Source organism: Toxorhynchites rutilus, chromosome 1 (genome assembly GCF_029784135.1).
Source record: "Toxorhynchites rutilus septentrionalis strain SRP chromosome 1, ASM2978413v1, whole genome shotgun sequence".
Lineage (NCBI taxonomy): Eukaryota > Metazoa > Arthropoda > Insecta > Diptera > Culicidae > Toxorhynchites > Toxorhynchites rutilus.
This window is the reverse complement of record NC_073744.1, coordinates 121,811,169-121,826,003: the sequence shown is the minus strand read 5'-3', so window position 1 is coordinate 121,826,003 and position 14,835 is coordinate 121,811,169. Positions and strand designations below refer to the sequence as shown.

Genomic DNA, 14,835 nt, shown 5'->3' with positions numbered 1-14,835 from the left:
GGTTGGCCATTTTGGATTTGCATTTTTCATAAATAACTGTGTTCTACTAGTCAATCCCTTTCATTTGATACCCATATTGATGGGGCTTTGAGAAAATATGTAATCTGCCATTTTGCAGCGGTCGCCATCTTGGATTTTCAAGATCATAAAATATGCAGTTTTATAATAACTGCAGAGATAAAGGTGTGTTCCAAATTTCAGATGAACCGGTCAACAGGAAAGGGGTCAAATTTCAATTAATGTGGTACAGCGCCATAGACAAACATGTTACATACAAACATACAAATATGTCACAGCTAAATAAAACCGTTTAAAAACTCCAGCATTTGATTAAATCGAGCGCGATTAGCCACTCATTCACCCGGCGCGACGCTTCCACCGCTAGAGACGTCGATTGATCGTTCGATTAATTCAAATTATCGAATATCTGAAATCATAATCGAGTAATTTTGTATCGAATAATTTAAAATCAAAATATGAATACATCGAATAATTGTCACTGTAATCGCGATTAATGAAAAAGGAATGTTTCTCAAGGTTAATGCATTTTTAGGGTAAGAATTAGACTGTATAATTTTTGTTTTCCAAAATTTTGTTATCCGACCATGTAACATCGACAACCCGATAGACCACGTGACCAGAAAGACAACGTGATACGTGATTATTACAAGAAATAAATATTCGCTCGATTAATCGAATATTGAAAGACAATTATTCAAATGAATCGAATATTGAAAACTGCCCAAATGATTAATCGATAATCGAATAAATGAAATATTTAGACATCTCTAACCACCGCTTTTAACACACTTCGATAGGCTCTCCACATCCCATTGAAACTCCTGTCTCTCACTCTTGCGGTATCGCACCGCATACATCCCCGGAAAATGCAGCAATCTCTTATGCTGAAAAACAATTTCAAGATAGCGTCATTCCTGCTTGGCGTCCAACAACAGAATCCGGCCAAGCCCCTCCATCGCTAACTTTAAATAGCCATATAGTTAACATTGTAGCGACCGCCTATATTTGTTTGTAATCTCTTTTTTGTCTCCCTCCTTCACCTTGTCCATACGTTTCGCCCGTACCCGTGGTTGCTTGTAATGAATAGCTGTTTGCTGCGAGAGCGCAGACAAAATGTATGGGAAAGTAGGGAATTCTTTCCTCCAATTTTTCATCAATTTAAACTTTATATTAGCTGAAAAACCGTAATGTGTAGCATATAAACAATTGCTGAGGATATTTCCTATCAATATGTGTATTTCGAACCAAAATCCATTCTCTAATTGAGGAAGTATTAGCGTTCAAAAACTGAACACTTTTTCAAACCGAAATATTGAAATGGGCCCCTATATTGAAAGGTTAGACGTAGTCCTACGTCAAAAGTTTCGATCTCATCCTGGGATTGATGTTTATGTTGAACAAGATTTATTTCATCCACGAACAGTTGATAAAAATGTAGGTTCCATTATTGCGAGACAGAGAAAAAAAAACAAAAAACAATTGAGTTCGCAACCCAATTTCCTATACACGCGTCTCGATAAACACAGTGAACGTAAAACCAACCACAAACCCTCGCGAAAGTCGAACGTCACATTGGAACATAACACAACATAAAATAGCTCGCTATTACCAGAGATTATCGTCGACTAAATATGAACAACGGAGAAAAAAGGCCGAGTAACGAAGATATAATAACAGAAACAGTAAACCAGTAAATTCAACAAAGCTGTCCGAATGGAGGATACACACACGTCAGATAGGCACTTCCATCTTATTTTGCTATCGCCGGAGGTTTTTCCACCGAGGGCCATGAATTATGACTACATTCTCTTACAGTTCAAAGATTTCAGATATTTTTCTCATCTCCAGGGGTAGATTGCAAGGGGTTGAGGAGTTCAATATGTTCTTCATATTGCATAGTGTTTTCGATGCTATGCAATATGTCACGCCGATTAAAACTGCCTTCACTAGGCAGCGATATTCGCAACCAAAGGTTTTAAAGTTCAAATGGCGACAAAAGGGCGAAAAATGAGCGAGTAAATCTGCACCATCCGAACTGAACGGTACAAAATAGATGAGAAAACACAGATGCAAAACAGAATGTACAAACGAACTAGAGAAAAACGATGTAAACAAAAACAACTGTTTTATGATTCCCCACACTCGAGATCCAATCTCTATTATGCTCTGTAAAGGTAAAAATGGGAGCAACGAATGATTCAGCCAACTCCGAAGAGAACGATGTACACGTGTGAGAGAAAATAAACGTTGTTTGACTTGCTGTTGCCGGAGCAAAGAAATTCACCACGGGCTTGTTGAATTCTCTGCAAGGTTGTAGTTATAGTGCCTGTCTCTCGGGTAAGAACAAATCCCACAATGTTTGATTTTGGAATCGAATATTTTTAAAAATTTTATATACAGCGCGGACTCAATTATATACAGTCTCCGATTTCTTTTCACTTTTCACTTTCACTTTTCACGAGTCAAAAAAAAATTTTTTTAATTCGTTTCTTCATTGAAAATAAAAGAAGAATTTAGTTTTCGAAATTTCCCTTAAAGTTAGAAAACACCTTTCACACATGAAAAAATATTTAACACCTTTCACACATGAAAAAAATAAACTTAAATTTCACATTGACGTTGAAAGTTTAAATTTTTTTTTGATAAGTCATATTTGAACTAGAAAAAAAAAATTTTTCAAACTGTATCCAAAGTCCAAAATTGTATATAATCGAATCACATATGGTCGGTGTTAAGTCAGAGCGGACCAAGTCGCAAAATTGAAATTTTCGAGTTATTGAATACATTTGGGTAAGTATTATGTAAGCTACATATCATACTTATCAGATTTGGAAAATCACGGATACAGTAGGAATAACGGATTGAAATTGTTATGATTGATCAACGAAAACCCCTCATAGTATGCAGTCAGAGCGGACCATGTACCATTTACCATGGCGAAATGGCTTTATATCATGTGCAGACAGAGTGGACTATGTGTCAATCATTTGTATATTGAATTTAAACAATTTCCAAGCGCCAAATCAAAACCAACAAAACTTTTTCTTGAAACTAATAGGTACCTTGTTGAAATGTGTCAAATCAGTGAAAAATGCTGGTCTTCAGTGTGAATGTTCGCAAAATGAACTATTTCAGAGTGCGATTTAGACTGTAGCGATGACACTGAATTCGAATTTTACGATCCTATAGACGAATATTGTCTAAGATGATCGAAAATGGGAAGTTTATGCTTTAACATGTTTGCCGTGCAATCACATTAATGCCTGTAATAGATGGCAGAGCTATTATGCTGAACGCAACCAAATGTTTATGCAGTTCCAACCTCAAACTCCTTCTCGCTTTAATTTTCATAACATAATGGCACACTTTGACTCACAACTGTTAATTGATTGAGAAATATTTCGGAATTGTTCAGTCAGAAAATGCTTCATTTGGTTCAGTCAGAGTGGACCATGTACGTATAGGCAGCCAAATTGGGGCATTTTTTGGTATGATACTTGATGTTTTTTTACAATTATCATACGTCAAAGTATTGCCATAGAGTAGCTATCATATGTCTAAAAATGAGTGAGTAGCTATCATTTCTTAGAACAATATTGAACGAAAAAATTAAATGCTTTGAAAATTGCAGAGCACTGAACTTCTTCTGGCTTCTGTTGAGAAGAGCGCAAAACGAAGATAAGTGTGTGTTTATCTAGTAGCTTCAAGCCATCGATATATGGATATTTGTACGTAAAAATAGTGCATCTTCGCTACGCTGGAACCCTATTTGTATCTGCTCCCGTGTGCATTAGCCCTGTAACGATGCAACAATCGCTTTTTGAAGTGGGACTACGTCTAACCGGAATATATGGAGGGTAAAATGAAAACCTAAACACAGAACATGCAGGAAAAAATGAAAGATTTCGAATGCTTCTAGCTCGAACATTTCGTACTGGATAGGAGAGATGTTTGCATCACTTGATAGGGAATATTTCTACGCATCTATCGCAACTAACAAAATGTTGTTTTTCATTAGATAAACAATTGAATAACTGTAAAATATTAGGCGTTATCTAAACGCCCTAACTGCATCGTTTTGATTGGCCCGATTTACGGTTTCCCTAACACAACCATCAAAACCAAGCAGCCTTGGGGAAATCGGCATTGCAAATACATGAAAGTAGGGGGACTTTTGTTCTCATCGAAAAATGTTCCCTAAGGCGGCTCGCACACCGCAGCAATAAGCAACTAGCAAACTGCAGTACACAATATGCAACAGGAAACATATTTTGTTGTTCTTCGCATACCAGAGCAATAAAAACCCCTGACATTATGCAAACAATCGCCTTAATGTACGAAACTTGTCAAAATATGAGCGATAAGTTGCTATTCAACCGACACGCCGTGTTGCTAGCGACATGTGTTGCTCTGTAAAGGCGACAGCGATATCGTATTGCGTCGGTGTGCGAGATCAACAAAGATTAAATGGAAAAATCCATTGGTGATAATATTGCTTATTGCATGTTGACAGTTGCTAGTTGCTCATTGCTCCGGTGTGCGAGCCGCCTAACACAGACTTTAAAACCAAGCAGCGAAATCGGCATTGCAAGCACACGAAAGAGCCTAGAGGCGAGTGAACTGAAAAGTTTAAACCCTCTTAAAGCCAAAAAGAAGAAAAAGAACACACGAAAGTAGGGGGAGCTTTTGTTCCCACCGAAATGTGTTCCCTAATAGAGATTTCTAAACCAAGGTGCCTGGAGAAATCGGTATTTCAAATTCATGCAAGTCGGGGGTATTTTTGTTCCGACTGGAATGTGTTTCCCTAACACAGACTTCAAATCCATGAAGCGTGGGGAAATCGGCATTGCGAATTCATACAAATCAGGGGTAATTTGGTTCCGATTGAAATGTGTTTCCCTAACACAGACTTCAAAACCGAGGTTTCTGGGGAAATCGGCTCTGCAAATAAATGCAAACTGCGAGTACTTTTGTCCTCGCTTGCCTTTGTGCAGAGTGGAATATGTCTGTCCTAACATGATCTTCTAAACTTAGGAACCTGGGAAAATCGTGCAGCCACTAGAAGCGAATGAACTTCCCAGTTTCAAGCAAATTCGAGATTCGAGAAGTATGTACACTTTTGGGATGTAAACTTCAGAGGGAAATGTAAAATAAAATAATCGTTTGATAATTTTTTTTTGTCTTTATTGGAAAGATTTTCAGCCTTAGGCTGGTTCATCAAACGTTTGATAATTCTTCCGTACATATATTTTGTTCTAGTCATCATACCAAACGTAAAAGGTCCGTCATTAAATTTACTTGTAACGAAGAACAATCAATCACAATAAATGAATTGACTTTACACGGCATTTGTTCATTTTTTTCACTCACAGAGCAAATATATTGAACTCAATTGAATTTGGAAACTGTTCCATTCAATCAAGAATTTAATCAATACAAACGAATGATTGCTAAGCTAAGGTAGTTCCACGTGAACCTTGCGGTTATATCATAGATATAACCCACTATTTTTTTTATGCTATGATTGACGATTGTTTGGTGTTGCAAATTATGCAGTTTTAATGATAAATATAAACAAGGAGGGGAGATAGCGGGGTGGAAATATTTACGCTAGGGTATTTATTGGTAATGAATCTCTGCTGAGGCAAATATTCAGCCTTTTTCCAAGCAGTTAACATTGTTTGTTTTCTGTCATCAATGCATTGAACTGACGCTATGGTGAAGCAGGTCTTAAGGTTGTGCACCAAAAAATTATTTCGGGAATACCAAGTTATTCAATAAGTTATATTAAGTGATTAATTTATTTGTGCTCACGTGCCAGTCACAAAACTGCTTTCAACTAGGATCCCATTTGCGCTAATCTTGATCATGATCAAGCAGTGCTACTCTTTTCGAGGTTGTTGAGATTGACAGATAGAGATTTTTTCGTTTATTTAGTCACCAAGAAAGTAAATGTCGTTCTGAAATTTTGTATGTGATTTGATTTCGCTTGCCAGTAGCAAAATTTTCTCCACTAGAGATGACAGCTGCGCTTTTCTCGAGCATGTATTGTTCTGCGAGCACAAGAATGAATCATCAAACAATTATAATCAAATGATTCTACAATAAAAAAAACAGGAAGTGAGTTATATCTATGGTATAACAGCAAGGGTGACGTAGGACTATCGTTGATTTAGAGATCATTTGTTTGAAGTTGAATCTAAATCCATCCTGAATGAATGAATAAATAAATATTTGGGTGACTTCAAAAACGAGAGTGTTACTTTGAAGACTCAAGGTTTTATGCATCCAATATTGGATACAAAAAACCTTGTTCTGAAGAATAATCTTCAGAAGCTTTCCTGTTAACTGCACTTGATTGACAAATCACAAAACCAAATGTATGTGGTCGCAGTATTATATGGATAGAAAACATTAAAATAAACTCGCTTGAATGTAATTTTCAATTCCAAGGGGAACTGGCAGATTATTTTTCAGCAACGATCATTTCTTTCCAGGTTTCCTCTCGATAACCAGCAAACGAAAAGAGTTGCGCGCGTGTATGTGTGTGTGTGTGTGGCGGCTGCTTCTATGTCTTCCCGAGGAACCGTATTTCGATGCTGATACTCTCTTGGTCACCTTCTCTTCTCCTACTGATCGATCGGCTTTTCTGCGCTCCCTCACAGTTAAAACAAACTGATTGCATTTCAGGTCAGGTCAAGCCAGGTAATGAATACCTCGATCCCTCGCCGTTCAGCTCGTTCAGTAACGATGTTGTCTTGTCGATGTCCTCAGGCGTCGTGCACAAATTACGTAACGCAAAAATCCGGATTTTGAACCTCCCCCCCCCCTTTCGTAACGCAATTTCCTATCTCTAATAAACAGAAAGTAACGCAACATCTAACCCCTCCCCCCTTATCGCGTTACGTAATTTGTGCACGACGCCTCACGAAAAATGAATGGGTTTCACCACCAGAATATCATTTCAGTATGCTTTTCGTGCGTGATTGAATCGAGAGAAGGTGTGGTTTACGATGGCAATTTGGAAGGCAAACTAGAGGAGAATGAACTCTCTGAGTATGAAAATTTCGGCGACTGAGCAATAATCGATTGAAAATTATATAATTTTGGCGATACGAAACATTTTCCGTTTTTCATGTTATGCATCCATTATTGGATACGAAAATATCCTACTGATGGGAAAGAATAATCTTCAGAAGCTTTCCAGCTAATTACACTTGATTGAAAAATTACGAAATCAAATGTATTTGGTCGCTGTGTTCGCCATATAATTAGAAAACATTAAAATAAACTCTTTCGCATGGGTGTATTCTTCAATTCCCAGGGAACTGGCAGATTATTTTTCAGCAACGATTAGATCTTTCCGGAATTTTCTCAATGCTGTATGGCATCCAAACGAAAATTCTCGTTTCAGTTTGGCCTGCATAAAACTTGTCTGAACTCTAATCCATCAAATTTGGAGCCCTGAAAAGGGCAGTTGATTATATGCTAAGCTAATATAGCACCCTCTCCTTGGATTCGAGGGGCCAGCTGAATGTCATGATGTGACGCGTTTTACGTGGATAGCACACAAATTTGTATCTTCGAATAAGCCTCATGCAGCGTCATAACCGCGGAACTTTGGAAACGCAAGTCGGTTTTGAAGTCCTGAGCAATTGCACGATCCAAAAGCTGCAAAGGTAGCTTGCGGATCAGCAATTCGGTCGACTTCCGATAGCGATGAATTTCACGCAAAGTTCCCGGTCGATAGCGATGTGGCTTCTTCACCTATCCTGCGGCTGGTGCGCTTATCCGAGCTGCTTTCGTGTGCCTTACCACTGAAAGACTAACCTGCTATCTGCTTGGTCCCAAACAAACGAGTCGTCACAGTGCGAGAGTAGAGTAAGAAATGAACGAAAGCAAAGGAAACGTCATTTTATAACCTGTTTTCGAAGCTATCATTAAGCTATTGAAACAATTTTCCGACTCAATAAATAGCAATCATATAACTCTTGGACATTTTATCTTTTGTATGAAATGATTATCACTGTTCCGTTGTTCCGAAGCAGAATGAATCACGCTTAAAGAAGGAATGGATTTTTTCTTGGAATTTACTCAGCAAAAATAATGCCCTTTCCCAACACTTAAAAACGACAAACGGTAAACAGTTTCATCAAAGTGATTTCTTCGATATGGGGATATATTCACTACATCATATCATGTATTTCATATTCTTCATTATGAAATCCATATCCATGGCACCTATCGGTATCGAATTATCATCGACACCACGATTTTCGCTAAATGCTTTAAGTTCGGCCAGTAAAAAACTGTTCAGAAAAGTGCATGGATAGCACACAAATTGGTATCTTCGAATAAGCCTCCTGCAGCGTCATAACCGCGAAACTTTGGAAGCGCAAGTCGGTTTTGAAGTCCTGAGCAATTCCACGAACCAAATGCTGCAAAGGTAGCTTGCGGATCAGCAATTCGGTCGACTTCTGATAGCGACGAATTTCATGCGAAGTTCCCAGTCGATAGCGATGTGGCTTCTTCACGCTTCCTGCGGCTGGTGCGCTTATCCGAGCTGCTTTCGTGGTGCCTTACCACCGAAGGACTAACGAGCTGTCTGCTTAGTCCCGATGAAACGAGTCCTCACGGTGCGAGAGTAGAGTAAGAAATGAACGAAAGCAAGGGAAGTGTCATTTTATAAAACATAAAAGAATCGAATGTAAACCCCACCCTCTTTATTATATAAGCTTACTGTATACTCACGAATATAATAAGGGTGGGATTTAGATTCTATACTTTTATGGTTTATAAAATGACGCTTCCTTTGCTTTCGTTCATTTCTTACTCTACTCTCGCACTGTGAGGACTCGAGCTCGTTAGTCTTTCGCAGACAGCTCGTTAGTCATTCGGTGGTAAGGCACACGAAGTCAGCTCGGATAAGCGCACCAGTAGCAGGATAGGTGGAGAAGCCACATCGCTATCGACCGGGAACTTTGCGTGAAATTCATCGCTATCAGAAGTCGACCGACTTGCTGATCCGCAGCTACCTTTGCAGCATTTGGATCGTGGAATTGCTCAGGACTTCAAAACCGACTTGCGCTTCCAAAGTTCCGCGGCTATGACGCTGCAGGAGGCTTATTCGAAGATACCAATTTGTGTGCTATCCATGCAAAACGCGTCACAACATGCCCAAGGACATCCAGCTGGCCCATCGTATCCGAGGAGAGCGTGCTATATTAGTTTAGCATATAATCAACGACCCTTTTTCAGGGCTCCAAATTTGATGGATTAGAGTACAGAAAAGTTTTTTACAGGCCGAACTGAAAGGAGCATTTAGCGAAAATCGTGGTTTCGATAATAATTCGTTACCGATAGGTGCCATGGATATGGATTTCTTAATGAATAATATGAAATACATGACATGATGTAGTGAATATATCCGAAGAAATCACTTTGGTGAAACTGCATTATAAAATTATTTGTGTACGAATGCCGCAATCGATAGTCGACTCTAATTTGCGCTGGGTAATTTCCTCGGAGGACTCGATTCCTCCTTTGAACATTAATAATCTTTTTCTGGCAAAACGATGTGGTATGAATCACATTATTTGAATGATAGAATGAAGAAGTTTTCTGCCAATTTCCTTCAACCTCCAAACGTATCTTTCTCCCGTTTGTCGTTTTCGCGTTCGCTAATCCTTTCTCACAACACCCATTTCTCGTTTGAGAAATTGTAGAGTAAACATTGTTTGCCAGTGCGCGTAGAGCGGGAATTCCTAAAGATTCATTGCACCTCTAATAAATTGCCGAAAGACGTGGTCTTACGTTGATCGCACTTGATTGAAAAAATCCAAAACGAAATGTATTTGGTCGCAGCATTATATGAGTAGAAAGCAAATAATCGCTCGAAAATGACTTGATTTTCGCGATGTGAAACATTTTCCGTTTTTCATGTTATGCATCCAATATTGGATACGAAAATTTCCACTGATGGGGAAAAAAAATATTCAGAAGCTTTCCTGTTAATTGCGATTGATTGAAAAATAACAAAACCAAATGTATTTGGTTGCAGTGTTTTATGGATAGAAAACATTAAAATAAACTCTTTCGCATGAATGTATTTTTCAATTCCCAGGGGATCTGGCAGATTATTTTTCAGCAACGATGATAGCAACGAGAATTCCGCGCGTGTATGTGTGTGTGTGTGTGTGGCGGCTGCTCCGATGTTTCAAGCGGAACCGTGGCATCACTCTCCTCCTGATGGATTCCCTTTTGGCCTTAGGTGCACAAACAGGCTCTTGGTGACACCGTTCATCAGCGTTTTCATGATAAACGAAATTAGCTTCACAACAACAGCGACAACATGCTCCAATCGCTGTTCAATCATAACTGAGTGGGTTTACGAGCGGCGCTCGCTTATATACCGATTGGTGATTTCAATAGCCTGTTTTGAAAGCAATTTTAAGACTTAGAAACAAGTTTTTGGATGAAAAAGTAACAAATTTATGACGCGTAGACATTTTATCTTTCAAATGAAGTGTTTATCATACCATTTCGTTCAGTTGTTTAAGAGCTATTAACGCTCAAAATCTCGGTCTCCAGCGTAACGCTTTCGATCTCGAAACTTTGGTTTTACACCCCGGTATAGAAATGAAAGACGTAGTCCTACGTCAAAAACATTTCAGTGCTGCCAAACTGGTAGAATGGTTATTTCAAAACTTGCGTAGCATTATAAAATAACATCCGCAGTTATAAACAAGCGACTTGAATTGAACTACAGCGTTGTTCTACGTCAACAATACGGTCGTGTCTTGAACACAACCTCCTATAATTTTTTTGCGAACTTATCCGCGAAAACAAACTTGAATATACTAACCTTGCCGCCAACAGGCACCTTGTACGATTCGACCCTCATGATTTGGTAGACATCGACTTTCGCATCGTTTCATCGTCAATGAAGACACATTTATCGCGTTTAGTCAACACCTGATCGTACATCCTAATAATCCAGCAGGCTTTCAAGTTGACTCTGATGGATTTGTATAATGTGCAATTATTTCTTCTCTCTCCTCCACCATGATGAATACCTCGTAACCACGTTAGTGTTGAGCTGCGAAAAAATATTTCGAACAAAAATTTTTACGAACAATAAAACACTGTCAGAAGCTTGCATATCCGTTCACTGGAAGCGCCATCGCCAAAATTAAGTATCCCATTTCTGGTTGATCTAAGCTTTGTTAGACGTTACAAATGAAACATCCATGCATAACTTTTTGAATGAATATCGTGTTCTCTTTTGACGTAGGACTACGTCTTTCATTTCTATACCGGGGTGTAAAATCAATGTTTCGAAAACGAAAGCGTTACGCCGGAGACCGAGATTTTGAGCGTTAATAGCTCCTAAACAGTTGAACGAAATGGTATGATTAACACTTCATTCGGAAGATAAAATGTCTACGCGTTATATACCTGTTACTTTTTGATCCAAAAACTTATTTCAATAGTCTTAAAATTGCTTTCAAAACAGGCTATTGAAATCACCAATCGGTATATAAGCGAGCGCCGCTCGGAAATCCACTCAGTTCTAATTGAACAGCGATTGGAGCATGTTGTCGCTGTTGTGGTGAAGCTCTTCGTTTATCATGAAAGCGCGGATGAACGGTGTCACCAAGAGCCTGTTTGTGCACCTTAGGCCGAAAGGGAATCCATGAGGAGGAGAGTGATGCCACAAACGGTTCCGATTGAAACATGCGAGCAGCCAACACACACACACATACACGCGCGGAACTATTTTCGTTTGGGTGCCATTCAGCATCGAGAAATTTCCGGAAAGATTCAATCGTTGTTGAAAAATAATCTGCCAGTTCCCCTGAAAACTGAAAAATATATTCATGCGAAAGAGTTCATTTTAATGTTTTCTATCCATGTAACACTGTGACCAAATATTTTTCAATTAAGTGCTATTAACAGGTGGTTATCGAGTTAGCATTAACCACTGGTGGGCTTCGAGTATCGAGGAAAATCGGGAAAGAACTAATCGTTGCTGAAAAATACTCTGTCAGTTCCCCTGGGAATTGAAAAATACATTGATGAGAAAGAGTTTATTTTAATGTTTTCTATCCATATCACAATGCAACCAAATACATTTGGTTTTGTGATTTTTCAATCGATCGCAATTAACAGGAAAGCTTCTGAAAATTATTCTTTTTCGGCGAGGAATCAAGGGATCGAGCGATTCATTACCTAGCCTGACCTAACCTGAAAGACATGCAGATTGTTTGGAACTGTGAGGTAGGGCAGAAAAGTCAGGAGGCAGGAGGAGAATAAGAGAAGGTGACCAAGAGAGTATCAGCATCGATAAACGGTTCCCCGGGAAGACATCGAAGCAGCCGCCACACACACACATACACGCACGGATTTTTTTTCGTTTGGATGCCATTCAGCATCGAGAAAATTCCGGAAAGATTCAATCGTTGCTGAAAAATAATCTGCCAGTTTCCCTGGGAATTGAAAAATACATTCACGTGAAAAAGTTTATTTTAATGTTTCCTATCCATGTAAAACTGCAACCAAATACAGTTGGTTTTGTGATTTTACAATTAAGTGCAATTAACAGGTGGTTATCAAGTTAGCATTAACCACTGGTGGTGGACTTCGAGAAGAATCCGGAATGATGTCATCGTTACTGCTAAATAATCTGCCAGTTCCCTTGGAATTGAAAATTATGTTCAAGCGGAAGAGTTTATTTTAATGTTTTCTATCCACATAATACTGCTGCGATCGAATACATTTGGTTTTGTGATTTTTCAATCAAGTGCAACTAATTAGCAGGAAAGCATCTGAAGATTATTCTCCCCCATCAGTAGAATATTTTCGTATCGAATACAGTTCGCGCGCGCAATGGAAAATGTTTCGCATCGCGAAAATCATATAATTTTCAATTATTGCTCAGTCGCCGAAAGTTTCAAACTCAAAGAGTTCATTCGCCTCTAGTTTGCCTTCCAAATTTCCATCGTAAACCACACCTTCTTTCGATTCAGTCACGGACAAAAAGCATACTTAAGCGATATTGGTGGTGGTGGTGAAACGCATTCATTTTTCGTGAGGACATCGACAAGACAACATCGTTACTGAACGAGTTGAACGAGCTGGACGAGCTGGACGGCGAGGGATCAAGGGATTCATTATCATTAAGAGAAGAGGAAACGACCGAGAGAATACCAGCATCGAAAATTGGTTCCGCTTGAGACATCGGAGCAACCGTCACACACACACACATACACATACACGCGCGCAACTCTTTACATTTGAAAGATATCGCTGCTGCAAAATAATCTGCCAGTTCCTCTTGGCAGATATAAAAACATGCAAGCGAAAGAGCTCTCGTTTTCGAAGTGCCTCAAATATTCATTTAGTCATTCATTCAGAATGGATTCAGATTCAACTTCAAACAAATGATCACTGAATCAACGATAGTCCTACGTCACCATTGCGGTTATACCATAGATATAACCCACTTCCTGTTTTTTTTTGCATGGCACAGATTCACACCGATTAACGGTATACTGAATTTCACCACTCATATCTCCGTAGAACAGTAGCAGTTCTCTCTTTCTCTTCATTCTGGTCATCTCCCATCGAATAATACTTTGTTAGAGCTTTGGTAGAGCTTTCACGCTGTCCCAATGCTCACCACGCGCTGCGAATACTCAGTATAAGCACAACAATCAGTAATCTACAGTCTGAAATTGGTGGACACCGGACGCCGGTCCCTTCCGTCCGATGACGGTACGGCACAAGAAATTTTTACATCGGTTATTCTCTTTCTCACGCGCACGAGTTTTTGCACGTTGACACTTTCGCCATCAGTTCGCTTCTTGCTTGCGCGCGGTAAAGTTACTACTCCCGTGGGGCCACAATAACGGTCATTCTCGGGATATGTAGTTTGTCCCCATTTCGCGGTGGCTCCGTGGTTTCATCTGTCACGTCACGACCTTCACCTTCTGAAGCTAAGCTATCACAAGTGGTGCAGTGATCTTTGATGAGAAAATGTGTTGTGAACTTTAGGCATTATTCTAAAGTGCAATTATTCAAATAATTTATTATATTACAATTATAAAGTGCGATTGATAATGTAATGTGTCAAATTACCAACCCACCTTTGCTAAGTTTCCGTAAGTAACGGAACAGATTGTATTGGGGGTATACACAGTGATTCGCTAAAAGGTGATTAAAGTGACAGCTTCCGCGGGAAACGCAGTGAAATCAAGTGGACCTTCTTGCAATTGAATTGTTCAGAATGTGATTCGTAGCATATGCGTTGGAACTGAGACTTGTATCAAAAATTGGAGAATTACAGAAATCTATTCTTACAATATCTCACTATTAACACAATATTTAGGTTTTTCGAAAAGATTACCCGTTTTCTGAAAAAAAAACTAACATATTTCGTTACCTTTGTAAAGTATCATTGTGAGAGGTGAATTGTAAGAGATTATTTTTCATTTCAAAATAAAGCACGACCATTTCAAAAAAAAGTATGTTTTTCTTATTCGAGTCTATGAATTGGTGTTTTGATTTCATAAAAATGCTGGCAGTAAACAACGTTTATAACGGTTAATGCGAATGAATAAATTTTGCGTCACTTTTGACGTAGAAGGAAGGGTGTGGAGAGTATACGGGAATAAGACCGATAATTGCACATTGTACTGCTACGAAAAAAGCTCTTGTGGGTATAATTTTACATAAACAGCCATTCCATGCTAAACCAATATAGTAAAATCAGATTCAGAGATCTGATTCTCAAAAACTATTTTGATTTTTGGA

At 38.9% G+C, this 14,835-nt stretch overlaps 1 protein-coding gene across 10 annotated transcripts in view; it reads left to right on the top strand.

Moving 5' to 3' along the window:
- Positions 1 to 14,835, top strand: part of LOC129762280 (monocarboxylate transporter 12-like) — a 660,562-nt gene that overhangs the window by 592,553 nt on the left and 53,174 nt on the right. Inside the window, exon 1 of one of the 10 annotated variants that reach the window (XM_055760406.1) lies at positions 13,883 to 14,183. The exons of 8 other annotated variants lie outside the window; for them this stretch is intronic. The gene's annotated coding sequence lies outside the window, so the exon portion shown is untranslated. Of the gene's footprint in view, positions 1 to 13,882; positions 14,236 to 14,835 lie in introns of those variants that run through there. One more of the 10 variants, XM_055760405.1, reaches the window with a different exon arrangement.